This window comes from Ptychodera flava, assembly GCF_041260155.1.
Source record: "Ptychodera flava strain L36383 chromosome 23 unlocalized genomic scaffold, AS_Pfla_20210202 Scaffold_23__1_contigs__length_28996876_pilon, whole genome shotgun sequence".
In the NCBI taxonomy this organism is placed as follows: domain Eukaryota; kingdom Metazoa; phylum Hemichordata; class Enteropneusta; family Ptychoderidae; genus Ptychodera; species Ptychodera flava.
This window is the reverse complement of record NW_027248277.1, coordinates 6,377,191-6,389,183: the sequence shown is the minus strand read 5'-3', so window position 1 is coordinate 6,389,183 and position 11,993 is coordinate 6,377,191.

The window sequence follows — 11,993 nt, the reverse complement described above, 5'->3', positions numbered from 1 at the left end:
GGACGCTAAAAATCTTAAACGGCCTGTTGAATATTTGTCTTTGTCTTGTTCTGATAATTGTTTGTAGGACCAACCATGTGACGTTCGCTCCTTCAGCGAAATGGATTGCATCTCACCGCCTGTCGAGTTTTCAGGTACACGGCGGAATAATCGAGAAACGACTTTCACATATGTTACTGTTGGTTTTATAATGGATGCTGTGGAGGAGGTTAGACAACTTGACTTGGATTTTGAAGTAGCTGTTGATCCAGAATATTACCCTTTTGCAGAAGAAGGACATATCAGGGAACATCAGGGAGGACAGTTGGTCGTTCAGGTACCTTGAAAATTAAACTTTCGACTTTCTCGAATCATTTAAACCGGCTGTTAGCATGGCTGCGAGCCTTAAAAGTAATGATGAATTATTTGTTTTCAATGAATGACATGGGTGCACTGTTTCTGTCATTCGAATTCATGAAGTTGAAAGATATACTAGAAAAAGATGAAATATTCGCCAGAAAAACGCTCGTCGTATGTATTGTTCGTAAAGTAATCTTTGGTACTAATATATTATCGCATGATTTATCATATGACAAAAGAATTAGCGTTTTCTGTGCACAAGTAACACGGTTGTAGATAGAATAAAGGATGCAACTGGGATATCCAATCACTTTGGTCCAGTAGCCTAAATTAGTACGCAAATTAAAACTGAGAGCCTTAAACTTCCTCAATGACACTTTTGGACATTCTCTTTCCAAATCAAGAGTTACAAATCGGGATCACCGTGCAAATTTTGGGTTCCTGAGATACAAATTACCTACTACTTCCCTATGTGTGGATTTCAGAATGGCCGCCATCCTTGTGGTAACCGTAACATGTGAAATAATATGATTTTCGATTTTCGAGAACAAAGACAGTAAAGATGAATTCCCAGTGTCCCATAAGTGGTTGATCAGAAAAGAATTGAAAAAGTATAGTCAAAATATCTGTCCCTGAGACGCATTCTAACGTAAGGTTTAACTGGCAAATCATTAGTTAAAGGTTTTATCCTTTGTTACATAGCCATTCGAACGAATAGCCGAATAACTCCGTTTCGGCGAAATGAACGGAGGTTATTTTCTTGCCGTCCAGGGTAAAGACCTGAATTTAGCCAGTACTGAAAGTGAAGTAATAGTCACTATTGGACAAGAAGAATGCAGGGTCGTCAGTTTGTCGGACGTACAACTAAACTGTATCCCACCGGATGATGAACCGAAAGGTGTGAATAAAAGTGGAAGTCCGACAGAGAATGGTCTCCCAGAGGTGATAGTAAGTTAAACATAACGATACTAAAATTTCAACGAAAGCGTGTCAAGTGCGAAATATGGGGTTCCACAATCTTAAAGGAAGGTGATAGGGAAGAATTAAATTGGTTAATCTGTGTAATGACGAAGAGCTGTTCTGAATGATGGCATATGAAAGTATTGATACAGTGACTTCACTTGAACATGAAGTTTACTGTTTATATGTTCCATCGTCCCATAGCTTGCATTCTAGTTAATATGCTTTCGTACCAGTCCGAATTTAAGGGAAATGTAAGATGTTTCATAAAGTACATCAACATTACAATAAGAACTAAATCTACAGTTACTGTAAGAAAAAAAAACCTGATTAATGTCAAATTTGAAAATAAACTGTAAGCCTTTTAATGGTTTTTACCTGGTTATTATTTCTTTTCACAGCAGAATAATTAGTATGTTTGACTATCCATCAGTCTATCGCGTTCCTCTCCATTATACAATTGAAATATCAAGTGTGTAGACTGTATCATTACAGGCAATGTTCATCACATAATACTCTGCGATTTTGTAACCACACTATTTGGCGCACTGAATTGAGTAATTTTTTTTTTCAGGTTGAAGTTGGCAATTTGAAATTTTTCATCGGTTATTTTAAACATGCTCCCAATCGTCACACTGCACCTGGTCACACTACACCTGGTCACACAACACCCAGTCACACTACACCTGGTCACACTAACACCTGGTCCAGTAGGTCTCATCGGAGTTTAGTGACTGCTTTTGTGCTGTTGTTGTTCACTGTTGTGATCGTTAGAGTATACTGTGTCCGAAAACGAACGCTGAACAGGCGGTTTGGCGCCGGGTGGAAACAGAATGGAAACAGTAGGTATGGAAGTATGGACAAAACGAGGTAAGGACGTGGTTCTTCAGGGAAGCATTTGATCCGACATCGTTGGTATATACTTGCAATTTGTCACCTAGTAGAACATATTCGAAAAAAATTGAATAAAAATTTACGTGTCTATGTATAAAGCAATCAAACAAGATAACACTGCACTGGGTTTCTAGCATAACACCCCCATTCATATGTTTGCAAAGGACTTTAAGGTACAATGTTTCACAAGTATGTCATAGTGTATTAGATCAATTCGGCTTTGGCACAATGAAATGTAACGAAGGTTCGAAATATATAAATAAATCTCGAAACCGGTACAATGTACCGACTTGCTTAACCTACAGTTTAGTTTACATCATGATAGCCAACATTTATGTTAATTTTTGACGTAAAAACAAATATGTTTTTCTTGGCATCAAGGTCTTATTTAACATCTTAGCCTTTGTCTATTGTAAAAGTATAACAGCATGCGGGTGTTTTATCCCAGAATTAATATTGTCACTAGAGAAGAAACTCCAGGGATACATCATAGTGAATGGATTATACAGATTGATGATTAAAGCGATGCTTTACTCATGACTAACGTAGAGCTAGGGCGCAGAGACTAAGGTCAGATTCATCTATTCGTGCAGGGCATTTCAACCTAGATTCATAGCATCACTCTTTATCAAACAATCACGTAATACAACGACGATCATATTTGCATGTAAGAGTTCTCAGCTGAAATTGCTATACAAACCGTGAGTTAATGCACGTCTCGTAATCTGACCGCATGTAAGTATGTACGCAAATCAAGACCCTTCAACTGGGTTATGGTCATAGACTAGGTGGCTATGATGACTCGTGATCCCGCTGTAGCAGAAGCCACGTCTTGAGTAACACGCGTATGCTATCCCGACCCGCTTAAGGCCATTTAAATCTGCATCTGGCGGAACGTACGAGAAAGGCCGCTACGATGCCTAAATGTCTGTCGCCTTCAGATTGGGACCCAGTCTCTAGGTCGCTTCTTGACGTTTACAATTGGTAACGGCCGATAGTTGTGGTATTTCTACTTTTCACAGACGTTCTTATCTTATAATACTCTTAGCAAAATGTATCATTCTCTTCTGTCCAAATGCAGTTCCCCCATTTTCAAACTACTGTAAATATATCGCAAAAATGGTATATGATCTACACAGCGAGTAACAAAGGACTCGGACGTTAGTTCACAAGTAAGTTACTATTACATAATGGGAATTGTCGTGTAGATCGTTTCAATCAACGCGAACTAGTTTCTTAGTTTACTGCTCCCTCTGTTTTAGGGTCATTAGTGCTATTACCTGTGTTACGATATTCTGATATGACCTCTATAATGTTATGTGTAGATAATTTGCCACTACACACACACACACACACACACACACACACACACACACACACACACATATATATATATATATATATATATATATATATATATATATATATATATATATATATATATATATATATATATATATATATATATATATATATATATATATTGAAGTATACAGATTTCCTCGAGGGAAATTACAGTGCTCAATGCCAACGCAGAGCGTTATAAATAAACAGATTACTTCAAGTAGAAAGTAATGAAATCTATTACTTAAGTTTCATGAATCTTGCAATCCTAGGAGTGCAAGATGATTGCAAGATGCATGAAACTTAAGTAATAGATTTCATTACTTTGTACTTGAAGTAATCTGTTTTATATATATATATATATATATATATATATATATATAATGTCACAAAGTATCAAAAGTGTGTGGTTTTGTCTGTGTTATATGTGTCTTGTCTCTTGTCATGCTGATTGGTGGTTATAGCAGTCAGGTCTATGTATGTGTATATAGAGGTGGTGAGATAGTTAGTGCTGATTGTATAACTTTCTGAAGAGAGCTCTGAGACAACTTATGAATATTCGGGTCACCGGCCAGAACAATAGACAGTGGAGCAGTGAGAACAATGACTATGAATTAATTATCCTAGCGGATGAATAGTACAGTGGGTGGAACTGTGCACCTGGGTTGGCATATATAAAGGCTCCAGTCAGTAGCAGCAAGGAGAACGAATTACACTGAGAAACTGATAACACCAGGATGATATATACCTGACTGGAAGGCCTGTGCGACCATGTGCCTGAACATGAGCATACAAGATGAGTGAAACCACACTACTGACCACACTAAACTCCGCTGGACATGGACTCTGAGAGACACTGTGAGCAAGCCTGAACATTGAGACACTGTGTGCAACCGTGTGATACTGAACTGCCGAGGACTCGACAACCTGCAACCAAGCCATTAGCAAGAGTAGGGCAAGTTGTATGAAACCACCACCCATTTGTAACTCGTTACATGTTCTATGTCCTTGTGTTGCCTTTACGGTTTTATGTTGTGTTGTGTTGTTCTATTTTCTGATATATTTCATACATGCAGTGCACCTTGTTGTCTGCTTAGCAGTCACGATACTGGTGACTGTCTCTTTATGATATTTTGTGTGCTATAGTACCATATGCATATGATTTGAGCTTCAGAAATAAATACGCTCATAAACTCGGAAACCTGTTTGTCTTGATTTTACACTTTCACTGGGGGTCCCAAAGAGAAAAGAACCCAGTCACAAAGGTTTGAGTAGGCGGACTTCTGCACCATCGGGAAAACAACCAAGCCTTGTGACATATTTGGTGGCAGCGGTGGGATTGGCTATTCACCGTTAATTTAAAATTTGGCAGACATTTGTATTTGACATTTGACAACACGTGGAAAATCACTTGTTGTAAAAAAGTTTACGAAAGGGGACCAAATTATCCAATCTTTTGTGAAAGTGTGAAACGTGAAATCAAGACAGGTTCCCAATTTAACAATGGATATAGTTGCGCTTAAGCAAGTTGGAGTAGAAATTGGATTAGAGGGCCAAGAGCTTGCTGAATTTATAAAAGAGCAACAACAGATCGCACGTGACGAAAGGCATGCAAAACGAGAAGCTGAAAAAAGAGAAACTGAACTTGCTTTACAAACTTTGGATTTTGAAAGACAAAAGTTATCAGAACAAGAAAAGACAAGAGAGTTTGAATTAGAAAAACTAAAGTTGAAAATAGCAGCTTCTGAAGACAAAAAGGATTTTCCAACTATTCAAACTGGTACTAGCAAAGCTAGAGTTCCAAAATTGCCTGAATTTAATGATGGAAAGGATGACATGGATGCGTACTTGGTACGATTTGAATTGTTTGCTAGAAGTCAAGAATGGGAACCGTGTACATGGGCTGTTTGTCTTAGTGCACTGTTAACTGGCAAGGCACTGTCTGTGTATACTTGTATGCCTGTGGATGATGCTATGGTGTACGAGAAAGTGAAAGCAGCATTGTTGCGTAGGTATGATTTAAATGAAGAAGGGTTCAGAAGGAAATTTCGCACAGCAAAGCAGCAGGGAAATGAAACTGCAACACAATTTGTTGTTAGACTTCAAAATTACTTACAAAAATGGATTGAAATGTCCAATGTGGTGCAATCATTTGAAGGGCTACAAGATCTCATCATGCGGGAACAATTTCTGAACACCTGTTCACCTGAGCTTGCTTTATTTTTGCATGAAAGAGCACCGTCTGACATCCAAGAAATGGTCAAATTAGCAGATCGACATAGAGAGGCTAGACAAATTACATCTAACAAGAAAGGCCAGGGGAGTTCAAATAATAGTTTCCAGAGTCCTAGGGGCTCCTCCAGTAAACAATCTCAAGAAGGTCAGGATAAAAAGAAAGAATCAAGGAAATGTTTCAAGTGTGGTAAAGTTGGTCATCTAATTGCTCAATGCAGGAGTCAGGGGTTTAATCGTCAGTCTGTAAAGACTGCTGCCTTGAAAGTGGAAGTAGACAGTGACGAAACTTCCATATCAACTGACTCCCTAGTTAAGCAGGTATCAGCAACATGTGTAATGTCGAAAGAACCAGAAAAGGGCAGGCATCCATGTTTAAGTGATAAGGACAAAGTAGTTTTGAAATGTGGTCACGAATTGCCTATAGTTAGTGTTGCCAGCATTTCACGTCCTAATTCAACAGTTTGTGGTATGCCAGTTGCTGAAGGCATCATCAATGATGTCAAGATAAAAGTTCTGCGTGATAGTGGATGTAGTGGTGTGGTAGTGAGGAGTGATTTGGTGAAATCTACTCAGCTAACGGGGGAGGTCCGGACTTGTGTAATGATAGACGGTACCTGTAGGAGAGCCCCAGTGGCCAGACTAAATATTAGCACACCCTACTATCAAGGTGAGGTTGATGCATTGTGTATGCAGACACCGATATATGACTTAATCATAGGGAATATTGACGGAGCTAGAGAGCCCGGAAATCCTAATCCCCGTTTGTGTGTGAACCATGAGAGTTCTGATGCAAGTGTGCATGAAACAAATGGTGGGATTGAAGTGGTACAAGCTGTGCAGACTAGAGCTCAGGTAATAGCCCAGGGGAAGCCAGCTCACCCTATGATAGTGTCAGAGTGTGGAAAGGAAATAGTTACTGTAGAAGTGCTCAAAGAAGCACAACAGACTGATCCAAGCTTGAAACAAGTTCGAGATTTGGTGAAGTCAGGTAAGGAGAGAGTGAGTGGTGCGAGTAACTTGTCCCGTTTTATTATGAGCAAAGGGTTGATTTATAGGGAATTTCAATCGCCAAAGAATAGAACAGGGACGGATGTTCACACAGTTAGTGGTGCCCAAGAAATTTCGCAATGAAGTAATGAGGCTTGGACACGACTCTGTGCTAGCTGGCCATTTAGGTGCAAAGAAAACTTCTGATAAAGTTCTTACGCAATTCTATTGGCCAGGTATACCATGGGCTTCATGCACAATGAAGCGAATTTAGCAGTACGCCCTCAGCGACCAAATTTGCGTTATACATTCGTTTTATCCCGTGAACCCTGACCTCCCTTCGAGAAGGAAGTTTCCGGAACATATACGTCTTTCCTAAAGAAACCCAAATAAAGTTAGCATAATAATCTCTTCTTTAGTCAGTACGTAAACACGATCCTTGCTTGTGTACATCCACACAAGCATGCATTTGCCCACGTACGTCTCTGCCAGGGTCGATCGACTACATCCGAGCTGAAATGACATAATTTCAACCACAAAACTGAACGCACACAGCCGCCGCCGCACGCGACGGGCACGCGACGGACCAGCAGACGATCTCTGGTTACTAGGGCCAAGACGCGTTTGTACACTGTATGTATTAGGATGGGTATGCAACCGTCATATGAGTTCCCAGGACGTGCGTTACCAAAAAGGGGGGGACAGGGGGGACACTTTTTTCCACGGCAGTCACCGTCACCAAAAGGTTAGTAAAACTCCATTTTTTAATTTAACAAATGTTTTGAACACTGTAAGCTAAAACAAGGAAAAAAAATTGAAAAAGATGAAAAATTCGATGGCACACTCATTTGCATATACATTTACGTCATCACAAGAGCAAGACTACTAAACATGATTCACCTTTAGTTTGTCTTGTTTATATACAGTTAGGATATACCTTGTGCATTTTTAGGCTTAAAAAATCATAGTGGAACACTTGCAGTTCATGCATAAAGTTTTACTGATGTGCAGTCACTTTTAATTATCAAGAAAAAAAATAAAAAAAAAATTGTAACTGATCCTGATTTTTTTAGGCAGTGAAATCAAGGACTGATTTTTTTTCCTTCCAACATACTTGGAATACCAAATAATTTTATTATAAAGGACTCGAAACTCTTAGAACAAGCTATAGGCAAGCACAATATTTTGAGGCTTTTATAAATTTGGTAATGCAAAACCACTGAACCACTATTGAAGCAAAGTAATAGTTTAAACATTTAGTTTGAAGGAAAACCTTAAGAACAGTTTTAACAATATCCAGTTTAAAGGGACAAAGTCACTCATTTTTGACATTATTTTAATTTAGTTTCTCTTGAAACATCATTTATTCCATTCTTTGACTGAAATACGGTAGCCCAATCACCAGATGATACAAGTAAACTCTCACCTTGTACATGGTTATAACACATACATTCTTCTTCTATGACACATTTTTTGGTACATACCAAAACTTAAGTGATGGAAGAAATCATGCATTATGTCAATGTACAGGGTTGAGCTGTGACAACCAGTGATTGAGCCCATTTCACTGTTCTGAACAAGAAAAGCAATATTTAAAAATCGTCTAAAGCTTGGAAATGAGCAACTTTGTCTCTTTAATTTCAAGAAAATGTACTGTAAAATTCTATATCAGATTAGGGAGGGAGAAGGGGTGGATCTGAGGAACAGGTTATTTTTTCCAAAAGGAAATTTTTAATACAGCTTCCATATGTTGGTGTGAGTGTTTGTGGAGACAAAAAATATTGCTATGACAAATTACATGTACTGTATTGACTTTATTTTCATCTCAGATTTCATCAAACATTGGCAGTAGTGTCAGGTAAAACAGTCACAGTATCAGAGGCATACAATGTCTACTGCTGCAGCCATAATCATGACATCACAAAAGATCAGTTTGGCAGGTGCATAATGTCTACCTTCCCACAAGTGCAAAGGATACAAAGAAGATTTGATGGTTCACTGACGACGGTATCCTGTTTTGTTCATAAAACAATTCTGAGCGAGTCCTTGTCACATGGCATAATGAAAATTTGATGTACATACACAGGACATATTAAGGATGTACAAGCGATAAAACTGATAGTATTGTCATTTCCCTAAATTGTAGACTTTTTGATTCTTTACTGTATTAAATGTGTAATTTTAAAATATGGGGGTCACTGTGCTCTGTTGTGACAAGACCATGAATTTTTCACCGATGCCTTTTCTATGGGTGAAATCTTCCAATGCCACTTATCTCCACATTAACCATGGTGACCATTTAATATCATTTTATCACTATTATGTGTTTGTTTTGACTTAGCAATGTGCAACATTTTCATGAAATGGCAATAGGAACTGCTTTTCCAGCAATTCTCAATGTAAACCTATGGGAAAGGATAAATTCCACCCGTATAATGCTTGTACATGTAACTGATCTTTTTTCTGTTTTTGTTGCAACTTACTGAAATAATGGTGTCCAACACAAATAGGAATGACTGAATTCTGAAGCTACCAGTCTATACATTACACTAGGTCATAAGAGGACAATCAGTTTGATTACATTCATAACAATTTTTGTCAGGCTATATGCAATTGAAAATATTTTATCAAACAGAGAAAAATCAATTATTTAAATACTCATTTTTGTGAAGCTTCACAGGCAGTAAAATCTCCAGACAATTGAAAACATGGAGCAAATATTATGCCACTTGTGTTGACAGGATGAAAGACAATGTAAAATTAAACAATTATGACATGAGATGAATATTTAAGGAAATCAAAGAAACAGTTAAGTAAAAACTTGTACATTGTGTTCATTGTCAGTTTCAGAACCAGACATAGAAATCTGGCATTCACAGAGGCCATGTTATGAATAACAGGAACAGAAAAATCCTATTTCCTTACATGTTATATCAGTGTTAAAATATATCAATAAATGATGTAGCAAGGAATTGTCTGTATAACCAGTACCTCCCCCATTATTTGCAGTTATCTTGATAACGTGAACTCTCTAATGGCATAAAGGTATAACACACACATATGCAGTATTCGAGTTGTAGATAATCTGTGAAACATGTTTAACATTAAGAATATTGAAAAATTTCATACAAAAAAGTACAAAGTCATAAAAGCAAGAGTCAAACCCTAGTAACAATCAATTTGTTCAACTTAACCCAGTCTTGGGTGGTTCTTTTGAAAATACAGGCTTATTAAAGGTACAAAAGTTCTACATTTTTTGTTTTTCATGGTATTGTGATGATTTTCATTTGAATCAAAATACATTTTCATGGTGTTTAGCTCACCAAAGGTCCACAAGGTGTAATTTTGGCAAAGTCTAGATTCTAACGTGTTTTTGAATCTGAATTAAGTTTTGGTCCAAAAAATACCCTTTACACTACCTTAAAATATGTACAGTGAAGTATTCCCATCTAATGCTAAATTTTGCTAGGTGAGTTGAGCTGACCCAGCTAATGACTGCACATCTCACTAAACTTGCAACATGAACTCCTTTTCAAGTAAAGCAATTAAAAGATTTTCCCCAAGATTGTCTTCATTTAAAATGAAGGATTTATGTTTATAAAAGTGTCAGTGCAGTGCAGTGCAGTGCAGGTGAAGGAATTTCATAGAGCATGAATTCTCCGATAGCACCATTTTTGTTATGAACCAAAAGCTGGATGGAACAATCATAATTTTCTCTATGTACATGGTAAAAAGTTTAGCTGTGTCGGAGATTTTGCCCATTTTAGTGTGCAGAACAAAACGTATTCCCAAGTTATGCTATATTTTGCTTGGTGTAAATTATCTGTTCCAGCTAATGACTGCACATTTCAACATCAACTCTGTGTAATACTTTTTAAGTAGAGCAATGACATCTTTCAAGATTTTCTTCATCAAAAATGAAGCAATAATTTATGTTTACATTATCTCTCAGGTCATTGTGCAGGAATTGTTGTGTACACAAAATTCACAGCTGGCCACCTGGTTAAAAATTACCGGTACCGGTAACTATTGTTTTAACAGCATGTACATGTAAATAGTAATTTTAAATTTTACTTGGTAAAATGAGAATACCCGAAGGACCCCCCCCCCTAAAATGAAAGTTATTAGATTAACTAATAGATTAACATATTTTGTAAAGCAAAATTTAACCAACAATGGAAAAATTCCTACAAAATACATGATGGAAAAATTTCAACAAAATACATGATGAATTTAAAGGTGGCCTAGTCATTTTAAAGGTGGCCTAGTCATAGCTGCACTATGACATTGACAATACTATTTGATGATCTAATTATCGTAAAATGTGTGTAAATAAATCACATAGCTTGTGCCTTTCAATGGACACTATACATGTATATAGCTGCTTCAATTACCTACAGATTGCTGAATACAGATCAATTTTACTACATGTCTACAACAGACTTTGATAATGTTTGTAACAGTGTGCCTTCTATGTTATAAAACCTGGTGATCCATATAACTGTTGATAGAAAATTCTCTACTTCTTAAATTGATACACAAACTCACAATTCATACACCTTAAAGGGTAAAACTGGTATACATCAGAAAGTTGTACAGTTCCCTAACTTATATCACATACTGTTACCTCAATCTGTCACTTAGAGAAAGTGATGAAATCACATCGAATGGTGAGGGAGGATTCAGAGACCTTGATTCACAACCCTGTAAAGGGATATTTGGAGAATCGTGTACCGCTATACAATTGAGAAATGATGCAATATGCAAGGCTGAAAAACACGGCATAGACGACTGTCACATATACTCAAAAAGTTGTTGCAGTATGGTCCAAAATTTCTCGAACAGATGCGAGGCTTGCAGAACACTGTACAACTGTCTGAAGTCAGCACGGAATAGGAGACGTTTCAACTGCGAGACAGATGCATCTGGCCAACCAACAACATCCAGTGTCCGGTGGACCTACATGACCAGAAAACAGTTGATGCAGGCATTGAAGGAGAAAAACCAGCTGATAGAAAATGGACAGACCACATACTTTGCAACGTGTGTTGACAGGATGAAAGAAACTATAAAAATCCAGAAGCTTAGATACAATGGAAACCCTAACGAATAAGGTTACCCGGCATTAAAAAAAGTGCTCGGCTACAATACCAAAGGGAAAATGACACAACGACACTGTACAGCGGTCAGGAGAACCATGCCATCGCATGAGACTGTTCATCACCAAACTAATC